This window comes from Hirundo rustica, chromosome 10 (genome assembly GCF_015227805.2).
Source record: "Hirundo rustica isolate bHirRus1 chromosome 10, bHirRus1.pri.v3, whole genome shotgun sequence".
Taxonomy (NCBI): domain Eukaryota; kingdom Metazoa; phylum Chordata; class Aves; order Passeriformes; family Hirundinidae; genus Hirundo; species Hirundo rustica.
In genome coordinates, this window is record NC_053459.1 from 23,851,353 (window position 1) to 23,862,520 (window position 11,168).

An 11,168-nucleotide genomic window follows, 5' to 3' on the forward strand; every position below is an offset into this window, starting at 1 on the left:
AGGAAAAAGGGAGGAAAAGGAAAAAAGGGGAAAAGAAAGGGAAAAAAGGGGAAAAGAAAGGGAAAAAAAGATGGAAAAATATTATAAAAAGGAAAAAAAAAAGGGAAAAAGAGGGAAAGGGGGAAAAGAAATAAGGGGGGAAAAGAAATAAGGGGGGAAAGGGAAGAAAAAAGGGGGAAAAGGGAAAAAGAAGTGGAATATAAGGCTTGGAGCAGCATTTTGGGTTCACTTGCAGCCATACCAATCCCATCCCTCCACGTGCAGAACAGGTGCCCCAGATTTGTCCCGCTCCCTCTTCCTGCGGAATCCTGCCAAAACGCGGCTCCGTGTCCCCTGCCCTGAGCTGCAGTGACAGACTGACAGGTGCTGCCAGCGAGGGGCCCGCCACTGCGGGGGGAGGTTTGGCTTTCCCTGGAACCCCACGAGGCACAAAACCAAGACGAAGCAGCAGCAGCAGCAGCACGCGCAGCTCCGGGAGGCCTTTGGCAAAGCAGCCTTGGAAATGCACAGTTCCGGAAGGTTTGGTTGGGAAGTAAAGAGCGTTGCCTAAAGAGCTGGTTTTAATTTGTTGTCACAGACCTGGATATCCTCGCTGCTTGGGAAGTTGGTGCCACCAAACCTTCGGCTTGTGGTTCGTGGGAGGTTTGGGGTTTATTGTGAGCCTGTGGTTAATTGTGATTTTTGTAGTTTATTGTGATTTTTGTAGTTTATTGTGATTTTTGTGGTTTATTGTGAACCAGTGGTTTACTGTGCACCTGTGGTTTATTGTGAGTTTGTGGTTTATTGTGAGGTTTGGGGTTTATTGTGATTTTGTAGTTTATTGTGAGGTTTGGAGGTTATTGTGAGTTTTTGGTTTATTGTGAGTCTGTTGTTTATTGTGATTTTGCGATTTATTGTGAGTTTGTGGTTTATTGTGAGTTTGTTTTTATTGTGAATTTGTGGTTTATTGCGAGTTTGTGGCTTATTGTGAGTTTGTGGGTCATTCTGAGTTTGTGGCCATTGTGAGTTTGTGGTTTATCATGAGTTTGTGTTTATTGTGAGTTTGTGGTTTATTGTGAGGTTTGGAGGTTATGGTGAGTTTGTGGGTTATTGTGAGTTTTTGGTTTATTGTGAGTTTGTAGTCATTGTGAGTTTGTGGTTTATTGTGAGTTTGTTTTTATTGTGAGTTTGTGGTTTGTTATGAGTTTGTGGTTTATTGTGATTTTGTGATTTATTGTGAGTGTGGTTTATTGTGAGTTTTTTTGTTTATTGTGAGTTTGTGGTTTATTGTGAGTTTGTGGTTCATTGTGAGTTTGTGGTTTATTGTGAGTCTGTAGTCATTGTGCGTTTGTGGTTTATTGTGAGTTTGTGGTTTATTGTGAGTTTGTGGTTTATCATACTCAGCAATCTAAACCCTGCACCCTCCTGCAGGTTAAAATGTGGTAAAAAAAAATAATTAACCACTTTAGCATAAGGCTGTGGCTCAGCATCTACCGCCACTTCATTTCAGAGTTTGTTTGCATGAAGAACATGCTGATGGAAAGGTAATAACTCCTTCCATGAGCTCAGAGAAACATTGTGGGTTTGGATTGGAAGGGACCTTACAGCCCATTCCACCCCTGCCATGTCAGGGACACCTCCCACTGTCCCAGGTGGCTCCAAGCCCTGTCCAGACTGGCCTTGGACACTTCCAGGGATCCAAGGGCAGCCAGAACTTCTCTGGGAATTCTGCTCTAGCCCCTCCCCACCCTCACAGGGAGGAATTCCTTCCTTTCTCTATTCCAGCCCTGTCCTCTGCCCAGTTTGAAGCCATTCCCCTTGTCCTGTGGCTCCATCCCTGGTCCAAAGTCCCTCTGCGTCAGCCAAGCTGTGAAACACCAATGCTGGGACCCTCCCTGGCTGAATCCCTGCTGGGATTCACTGCTCCTGAGCTTGGAGGAGCTAATCCTTGAACATCACCCAGCTTTCCTCCCTGCAGGGCTTTATCCCAGGGTGCTGAACCAAGCAGATCGGTTTATCAGCTCAGTTATTATCAAAAGTAATAAACAACATCATTTGCACTGTAAATAAAAGGGAAAGGCAGCAGATAACAAAATCTCCCACTTGAAAATAAGAGAAAACTGAATTACAGTTGTTCTTGCACAGTCCTAATCCTCTCAGGGCTAATGAAGCCCCAGCCATTCCATGTCCCTGCAGGAACAGCCCAAAAGTGCCAATGTCCAGCAGAGATTCCAGTGCCTGGAGCTCAGCCACGCAGCCAGAGGTTCAGGGTATCGTGGCACAAACATTTAGCAGCACATTTCCCCATTAAAAGTTGCTTTTTGTGCCTTTTTTCCCACAGAATTCACATTTAAACTCCATCCACCAGCTCCCTGAGGGGTGACCGGGAATCAGCGGCCTTGTGGAGGGAACCAGTTCCCTGGGAAATCAGCATATCCTCTCTGAGGGGAAAAAAAATGGATGAAAAGAAGAAATCGTCACCAGAGATGGCAAAGAACGTCCTTGTTATTCCTCGTACACTGCAGTCCTTGTTCAGTCTCTCCTGCATGAAAAGTTAAACCCGACCTTTGTGCTCCTGCCAAGGTCGGCGAGTGCTGCTCCTGCGACTCAGACTTGCCTGGGGCCTGCTTTACCTCACACAGCAAAAAAAGTCCTATAAAGAGGATTTAAACTTCAAGGAAACGAAGGGAAATTGAAAAGTTTGGACCATTTCTCCATCATTTTCATTTTTCCCCACCCTCCCATCCATCTGGTGGGAATCCTTTGTTTGCAGTGGTGGAAATGTGGGTTTGGAGAAGCTTTGGGAGGTGTTTCCCAAGGGTTCTGCTCCAAACCAGCCCTGTCCTCCATCACCCTCCAGAATTCGTCCCTCTGGATGTGTTATCCTTGTTATTTTTCTGTCAAAACCACAGAAAATTGGGTGACATCCCATTCTCCAAAACAGCTTCCAGTGGGTTACATCAGCCAGTCCATGCCTGAGTTTAAAAGAGAATTTCTGTAGCCAAAGCAAGACACAAAAACATTCCCATGCTGAGCTGCACGCAGGAAAAACAGAGCCCAAGGAACTTGAATAAAGAGATGAGCTCCAAAACCGTTATTTTTACATTTAACTAGGGCTTCATAATGTCATTAAAAATTTAGGTCAAGCACACGATGTCCAAAAGTTCTCAAGGAGCACGAGGATAAAATTATCTGCCAGGAACTGATGACCACTGTCGGGTAGCAGCAGGTAGCAGTTAATTGAAAAGTGCCTTATCTCTAATTATTCTGCTCCATTCTCCTTTGCAGCCCCATTAGAGTGAATACACAAGAAACAGCCCTAAGTACTCCTGAGCCTGATGTAAAAAAGAATATTTGGGAATGGTGATACTCTTATTTTAATCCATGTTTTCCAGAGGCTTCTCTTCAAAGCTCTTTTTAAGCTGTATCCGTGATGTTTTCTGAGCCAGGCCTACACATTCCACGATGTTGCTCCCACAAACATAAAATTTAATTTGACTTTAGCTTGTTTGGTTTGGTTTTTTGTTTTGGGGGGTTTTTTTGCCTCTACTTTTTCTGAGTTAGAGCATTTCTATTTTCCCTGCAAATAAAAATGGGTTTATGGCTGGAGGTGTTGCAGCTCATTCCGAGTAACTCCATGATGCTCCACAGACTCTAAAACTGCAAACCCATTCTCAGCCTCTCCATGAATTCCTCTGGAGATTTCTGAGGCCATTCTGACCCAGCAGCAGCAGATGGCTCTTGGCTACAGGAATGATTCTGACCCAGAGTTTCCCATTTCATTATTGCAAAGTTCACGCCTAAGAAATTGCTTTTTCCCTCGTTAGGAAGAGCTGTAACTTCTCCTTAACTACTCCCAACCCAAAACCAGTATTTCTCTTCATTGCAGCTGCTCCTTCCTCCCCCAGTTCTGTTTCCAGATGAGATGCCCACAAAAACAGCAGCATTTAAATTTTCCTGTGGCTTTTCCCTGCTGGGGACAACTGGTGGCAGCTCCCCATGGCCTCATTTGCCACACGGACACCGTCATGGAATTCCAGAGTGGTTTGGGTGGGCAGGGACTTCAGGGATCACCCAGTGCCATCCCCAGCTTTGGGGACACCTTTCACCACCCCAGGTTGCTCCAAGTCCTGTCCAACCCAGCCTCGGACACTTCCAGGGGTGCAGGACATCCACAAGAGGTGTGAGAGGATGTGGGACATCAGTGAGGACAAGGAGCAGCACACAGAGCCCTTCCCCCAGCAAACCCTTCAGACAAAATCCCCAGAAATTCCAGGCTGCTGCACGGGGCTGCATGGCTTCTTCTGGAAAAGGGGAAAGAATCCCCAAAATCACCTTTTAATGCCAAAGATCAGCTCAAAACCCACCCCCAAGGCGGCTCTGCTTTTCCCCACAGCATTTATGGGAATATTGTTCCTCATCCCGTGAGCTGGAGAGAAAAAACTGCTTTAATTACAAAGAGAACATCCCTGCTCCCTTCCAGCATCCCTGTTCTCCAGGCAGGGCTTTCCCAGGAATTCCCCCTGAGCCCTCCCAAGCTCCTCTGCCCTGTGTGGTGCCAGCTTTGATGCTGCAGCAAAAATATCTGCAAAGGCAGAGAGATCTCCCCTCCCCTGCTGAGGGAGAGCTCCCAGCAGGAGAGAATCCCGACCAAATTCTCTCCCAGGAGGAGAGAATCCCAATTAAATGTGGCTTTTCTTCAGGGGATCAGGTTGAGTGTAACCTTTTCTGGCTGGAGCTCAGCGAAAATTGTTCTTCTCAGACTGCAAAACGAGGGCAAAATCTCCCGACAAACTTTGGCGCTCGCAGAGCGAATACAAGAACCGAAAATAAATATTTGCATCCCAAATTCCTCTCTGTGGCAGCCACGTGGTCTGGGGCTTCTCCCATCCCTGGGAATCCACCTGGCAGCAGAAATAAACAGATTTTTCCAGTCTCTCCACATATCTCCTAGTGCTTCTCAGGATCTCTCTTGATTCATAACCTGATAGGGATTCAGAGCTGAGGATAAAATGGCCCCAGCTGTTTAAAGTGAGATTATTCTCAAATCAAACCCCTCTTTAATCCAGGGATCTTTCTCCCAGCTCTGCCCTAACAAAACTTTGTGGTAGTGACAGAGAAGGAAAACTTGGAGGCTGGAAAAACAAGATCACGGAACGATGCTGAGTTAGCAAGGGCATAAAGCAAAGCACTATAACTGATTTTCCAATTGCATTTAGTTTGGGGATTTAAGACTTAAATAAAGAGAAAATCATGGAAACTTCTTGGAGCCAGAAGCCATTAGCAGGCTCTAACTCTATATTACTTTAAAGAGATTCTGTCAAGTCCATTTTGAGCCTTTTAAATTTCTTTTTTCCATGTAATTAATATCCCTGCAACATTAGTTCCAGTGTCTTTGAAGCTGGAAAATGGTGTTTGCTTCCTTCTCTTCCCTGACATTGCACCTCCCCTCACAACTCCTGTGGAGACTCATTCCAGCTCTAGTTTGTTTGATTTATTTGGCCCCAATGATATTCCTGATTCCTGCTTTCCTACACATCTGTGGGATGCTCCATATCCTCTCCTGGGGTTTGGGACAATGACAAAATCACCTGGTGCCATTTAGAAATGTGAAACAACGTTTGGGGCTCTGTTTAGGCCAGTTCTCTTTTAGAACTGTTGGGAAAAGTATTAATACTGGCAAATTTTATTGAGTAAAAAATAGGGATAGATTGATCCCCCATTTTCCTTTCATTAAGCTGACCATCACTGCAGTTGGTGAGATAAAGAGAATTAAGGAAAAGCTTCAGGTGCCTGAATTCCAGAAGTTTCCAGGTAAAATTCCTTCATCCAGGGAAATTCTGATTTATTAAATGCAGAAGAAACTGCTGGAATTCCAACTGATGGACTCAGATGTGTCCAAGCAACAAACCCAGCTGCTTTTCCAGAGTTAAGGATGAAGCCTTGGAAGTTAAACCTGGATATAAATAAGTTTTGCAGTAATTAGTATTCCAAATGTTCTGTGGCAATTCTGCCCGGAACATTGTGTTATCACTCTCCTGCTTTTAATATGGCTTTGGGGGAAAATAAACACCTCCAAAATGTGGAGACTAAGCTTGAATTCCTTATTTTTGCCATGGGTTTGGAGGTCCCTTCAGTACAGGATTTTGCTGCCTCCGTGAGAGAAGTGCAAAACTGCGTTAACAGAAGTTTTCCTTTCCTGAGCATCTTCCCATCGGGGATATTTCAGTTCTGGTTCCACACTGGGACACTCTGGGATGGGTGTAGATTCCAGCTGCCAGGAAACACAGGAATAACCGGTGTTTGCATCACCAAAGTTAATTATTCAGACAGCAAAGCAACCTGGAAAAGCCAGGAAAAACAGAAATTCCTTGGTGCCCTGGGTGTGCTGCTCCCTTTGGGAAAAGCCAGGCCCACTTAGATTATCCAAACATCAACAATGACCCAGGAAAATTATAACCCTATTTGGACTTCTGATGCTTTTATGGTACCTGAAGAATCAAAAGATGCTGTGCCTTAAGTTAGCACAATTTATCTGCCACTAATTCCATACAATTTATTTTATAACATCAATTCACATGGAAATCTCTCTCAAGCAAAATTGCTTTGAATAATTTCAAACCTTTTGCTTTTCCTGGTAATCATTTATTAACTACAGCACTTTTTTTTTTTTTTAAGGCCTCTCAATTAGGGCTTGTTTTAGGCTAAATACTTTCGATATTTCTGAAGATCTTATAGAAACAGCCCCACTGCAGCCACTTTTTCAATCCATGCAGGCACCACTGGGCTCCAGATGGGCTCTGACCTAAATCCTTCAGCGGTCAAACTCCCAGGGCTTCTCCTGAGTCCTTCTCAAAGTCACTTTGTAAACACTGGTGGCTTAAAGAGCATTTTAAGGGACATTTTCCACAGGGTCACAAGTGGCCTGAGCCTTTGCTTTAAGCCAGAACTTGGCATGTGAGACATCTTCAGCAGAGAATATTTTTTTTCCCCAGCCAAACTCCAACTCCCTCCTTCCCCTGGTGCCCAGAATTGATGTTGGCAGTTTTGTGCTCTGAGTAAGAAGCAGAGTTTATCAGTTTAAGTGACTTCAAAAAGCCGGGATGAGCATCTTTGATAACACACAAAAATTATGAGGCTGCTCAGCACTGACAGGCTCAAATTTGCAGCCACGCAGAGAAAATTCTCAGCTCTTCCTAGTTCATATTTTATTCCTCCCCGAGCCTGGAGCCTCCTAAACCTTTACTTAAATTCACATTTTACCCGAGAGCAACAATTCTCACAGCACATTCCAGGTCCTGCAGGGATCTGCAAGGAATAAAAACCCCAAACAGCCAACGCTGAGCTGATTCTTGTGTCAAAGCCAAGCAAGGAGCAGCTCCAAAGACAAAAATCCCAAAGGGATAAATAATCAGACCTTTAGCAAAGAGAAGGCACCAAGTCCCACCTATGTCTGAGGGAAAGAACTGCTCTCAAGCATTTCAATTACCTTAATGATAATCTCAATGCAAATTCACTGCTGCTGAGCTGTTCTGCACCAGGCAGCAGAGACTCATTTGTTGAAAACCAATCTGCAGTTTCTTTCCGAGAGTTTCCGAGAGTTCTTAAGTAGTTGGGCTGGTAAATCCTCAAATAAAAAATAAAAATTCAGTAAAATTCAGCTGCATCAGGCCATGTGGGCTGTTGGGAGCCTGGCAGCTCCAGGGTATCTCAAGCCTGAGTGTGCATTACAAGAAGCGACTGGAAAAGTTGGAGGAAAATAAACAGTTTTTCAAAAAGCAGCTGTTCTGTCATTTTTTTTCAGTCTTGGGTAAACACAGGAGGTGCCAAACTGCAGCAGATTGCAAATACCCAAAGTTTGGCTTTTTCTGCACCATTGCCACCCGAGCTGATCATGGGAAAGAATTAATAATTAAGGGTAATTATCTGAGTGGACACTTTTTTAATATGCTGAACTCAGGCTTGTGTTGTTTATGGGAAGGGCAGGAAGGAGGCAAAGAAACTCTGGAACTGCCAACCTTATAATCTGGAATTTTTTTGACTGGGTATTTCATCTCACCTCTCATGACCACCACGTTCTTCTTCTCCACATCCCCTTTCCCTCTAATGCCAGAGGTGACAGGAATGGGAAAAACCCTTCCTACTTCAAGAATCTAAACGTGTTGGAATTTCACTGCCCTGGTCCTTTCCTTCCTCTACGTAGAAGAAGTTTTGCTAAGGAAAAGTTCAACAAAGGAATGACAAAGCTGTTGAAAATAAAATTTTGATTTGTGATCTTAATACTGAAAAGATTCCCCCTCTTTCTGACTTTGATGTTAAAGAATATGGGCTGAGAAATGTTGATTGGAAGTTAACAGCTGGAACTGAGAAATATCTCAGGATGAGCCAGGGAGGATCAAGGAGTGTTTAGGGGGGGGTTTCTCGCACAATCTCTGCATCATGGAATCATGGGATTATGCAATTATTTAAGTTGGAAAAGTCCTCTAAGATCATCAAATCCAACCAGCGCTGTCAAGGCCACCTCTGGCCCATGTCCCCAAGTGCCACATCCAGGGGGCCTTTAAATCCTTCCAGGGATGGAGACTCCATCCCTGCCAGGGCTGAACAACCCTTTCCATGAAGAATTTTTCCTTATTTTCCACCCTGAGCCTTCTCTGGCCCAGACTGAGGCCGTTCCCTCTCCTGCTGTCCCTGTTCCCTGGGATAGGATCCCAAATTCCCCCTGGCTGTCCCCTCCTGTCAGGAGTTGTGCAGAGCCAGAAGTTCCCCCTGATCCCCCTTTTCTCCAGGCTGAGCCCTTTTCCAGCTCCCTTGGCTGCTCCAGCCCCTTTCCCAACCCCATTCCCTTCCCTGGACACCCTCAGTGTCCTTGTGAGGATCCCAAAGCTGCCCCAGGGCTGGAGGAGCCTCAGCAGTGCCAGCACATTCCAGTAATTCCTCACACAGATCCCTGATTCCCGACACTTTTCCACACCAGGTTTTTCAGAGCTGCCGCAAGCTGGTGGCTGTCACTGCCAAAATCCCAACTTTCCCCTGGGCCTGAATTCCCACCTGGCTTTAGCAGCCCCTCTGACTTTGCTGCGGCCTTTCAGGCCTCAAATTTCTCATTATGAACCATATTTACATATAAATATGTAAATATGTAAATATATACGTATATAAGTATATAAGTAAATAAATATATATTAAAATATATTTACATATAAATATATAAATATACTTATATAAATATATAAATATATAAATATATAAATATATAAATATATACCCATAAAATAATAATAATATATAATATGTATAAATATATATAGATATAAAATATATAAATATATATTATAATATATATTTATACATATTATATTATATTATATTATATTATATTATATTATAAATATTTATATAAATAAAACATATATAATAAAAACATTATATTGCTATCCCAAGTCACAAAACCTAGCTTCAATTTAATTCACTTACATATGTCCTTTATACTCTCTATTAAATAACAAATATTTTAGATAAAGTGGGGAAAAAAGTAAGAACTGAAGGAAAAACAACTCCTGCTCCTGTTGCTGCTCCGCTTTGCTTCCTGCACAGAGAATTTCCAATATCCAAGCGATAATTCCAGCCCAAATTGGACCAGTGGGGTCACCAATCCTCTTTAAGAGGCACCTTTCCCCAGCAGGTTTTCAGTCCTGTGTCTCTGCCGTAAGCGTTGGATAAATGATGTGCTAAAAGCAGATGGTAAAACCCTTCCCAGATATGACTAGAAAAATTGGACTTGCTCGGAGTAGTCCCAGGAGCCTTTTCACAGAGCGTTCCTGTACAAGGAGAAGCAATTCCTTTCCTTCTGGCTGCTGTTGTGTCCTGCTGAGGGAGCGCTGCGCTGGAACGATGAACTCTGTGAAGGGTGAAATGAGGGTTGCTGCTCTTTCACACCTTCCGTGATGAAGAGTTTGGGCTCCCACAGACCTGCCAGGACTTTTCTGGCTGCAGTCACAGCCTGGGCTGGAGTTTTGCTCCAAGTGATGTCACCTGGTGTCACCTGGCTGCCGGCAGTGAAGCCTTTGAGCCGGGTGTTGAGCACTGTTGTGTTTTGCTTTATGTTTTTGGCAGAGCCGTGATTAAATGCACAAGAGGGTTTATTAATTCTTATCTATATTACAGCCTCACAAACCATGAGTTCTACGGCACCTCTAGGTAACAAACTAAAAACGGCCCCTATCCCTTTCTCTACAAGGTCTTTTAAGGATAAACTGTCCAATTAAGGAATGACACCTAAATTATTTTTACTTTTAACCCAGTAACCAGCCACCACTGGCCCGCAATGTGGACTTTTCTACCCAATTACAAAATACAACTCAGAGCCGTGGAGAAGAAGGTGAAAAAGAAGGACTCAGCCTCTGCCCTAAATCCTCCATCTTGCTTTATGTATATTACTACATTCTAAACCCTTAAACTCTAAGTTTTGCACCCTGTTCTATCACACACTTCTACGCAAACCACCCACCCACAATCCCAGTGCTGTCACTCAATTTTGGAAGCCTCCTCCACGGCCTCAGGTCAATGCAGTGTTTGCTTGGGGGTCAGCGCCTGCCAGCACAGAAAGTCTGGAATTCTCCGTGACCAGGGTTCCAACAGAGCACGGTTCAATTCATTCCCTACCCTTTACTAATAAACTGGTTTTACTGGAGCTAAGTTACGAATCCTCAGGCCCCAGTAGCTGAGTTTAGCACCACATCTGCCCAACCCACTCATGGATTTGCCCATAAATTTTCCAAGCTAAGCAGGGACAATCTTGTGTTGTCCTCAATACACACGGGATGGAAGAAACACCAAAAAAAACATGGCGCAGAAAGCATCCACCTCCCAAAAAGGACTCATTCACCTTCCTGGGAATGATAAGAATAAGGCTTGCATCCCTAAAAACTGCTTTAGCTTTTGTCAGACTTGCCACGATCTCGACTGCCAGGAAAACAAATCGTTTTTGAGCTCGTAGCCCTTAGTTACCATCTCAGTGATTTAATTAAAAACGAAAAGTTTCCTCCTACAGCCAGGAGGCACCTGGAAGCACTGGACAGTTGGAAAGAAGGGCAAAACAGCTCAGGGATATTGTTAAAAACATCTGCGTATGAAAAAATCTTCATCATTTAACAAGTTGTACAGACCAAACGCTGAATTTTAAACCA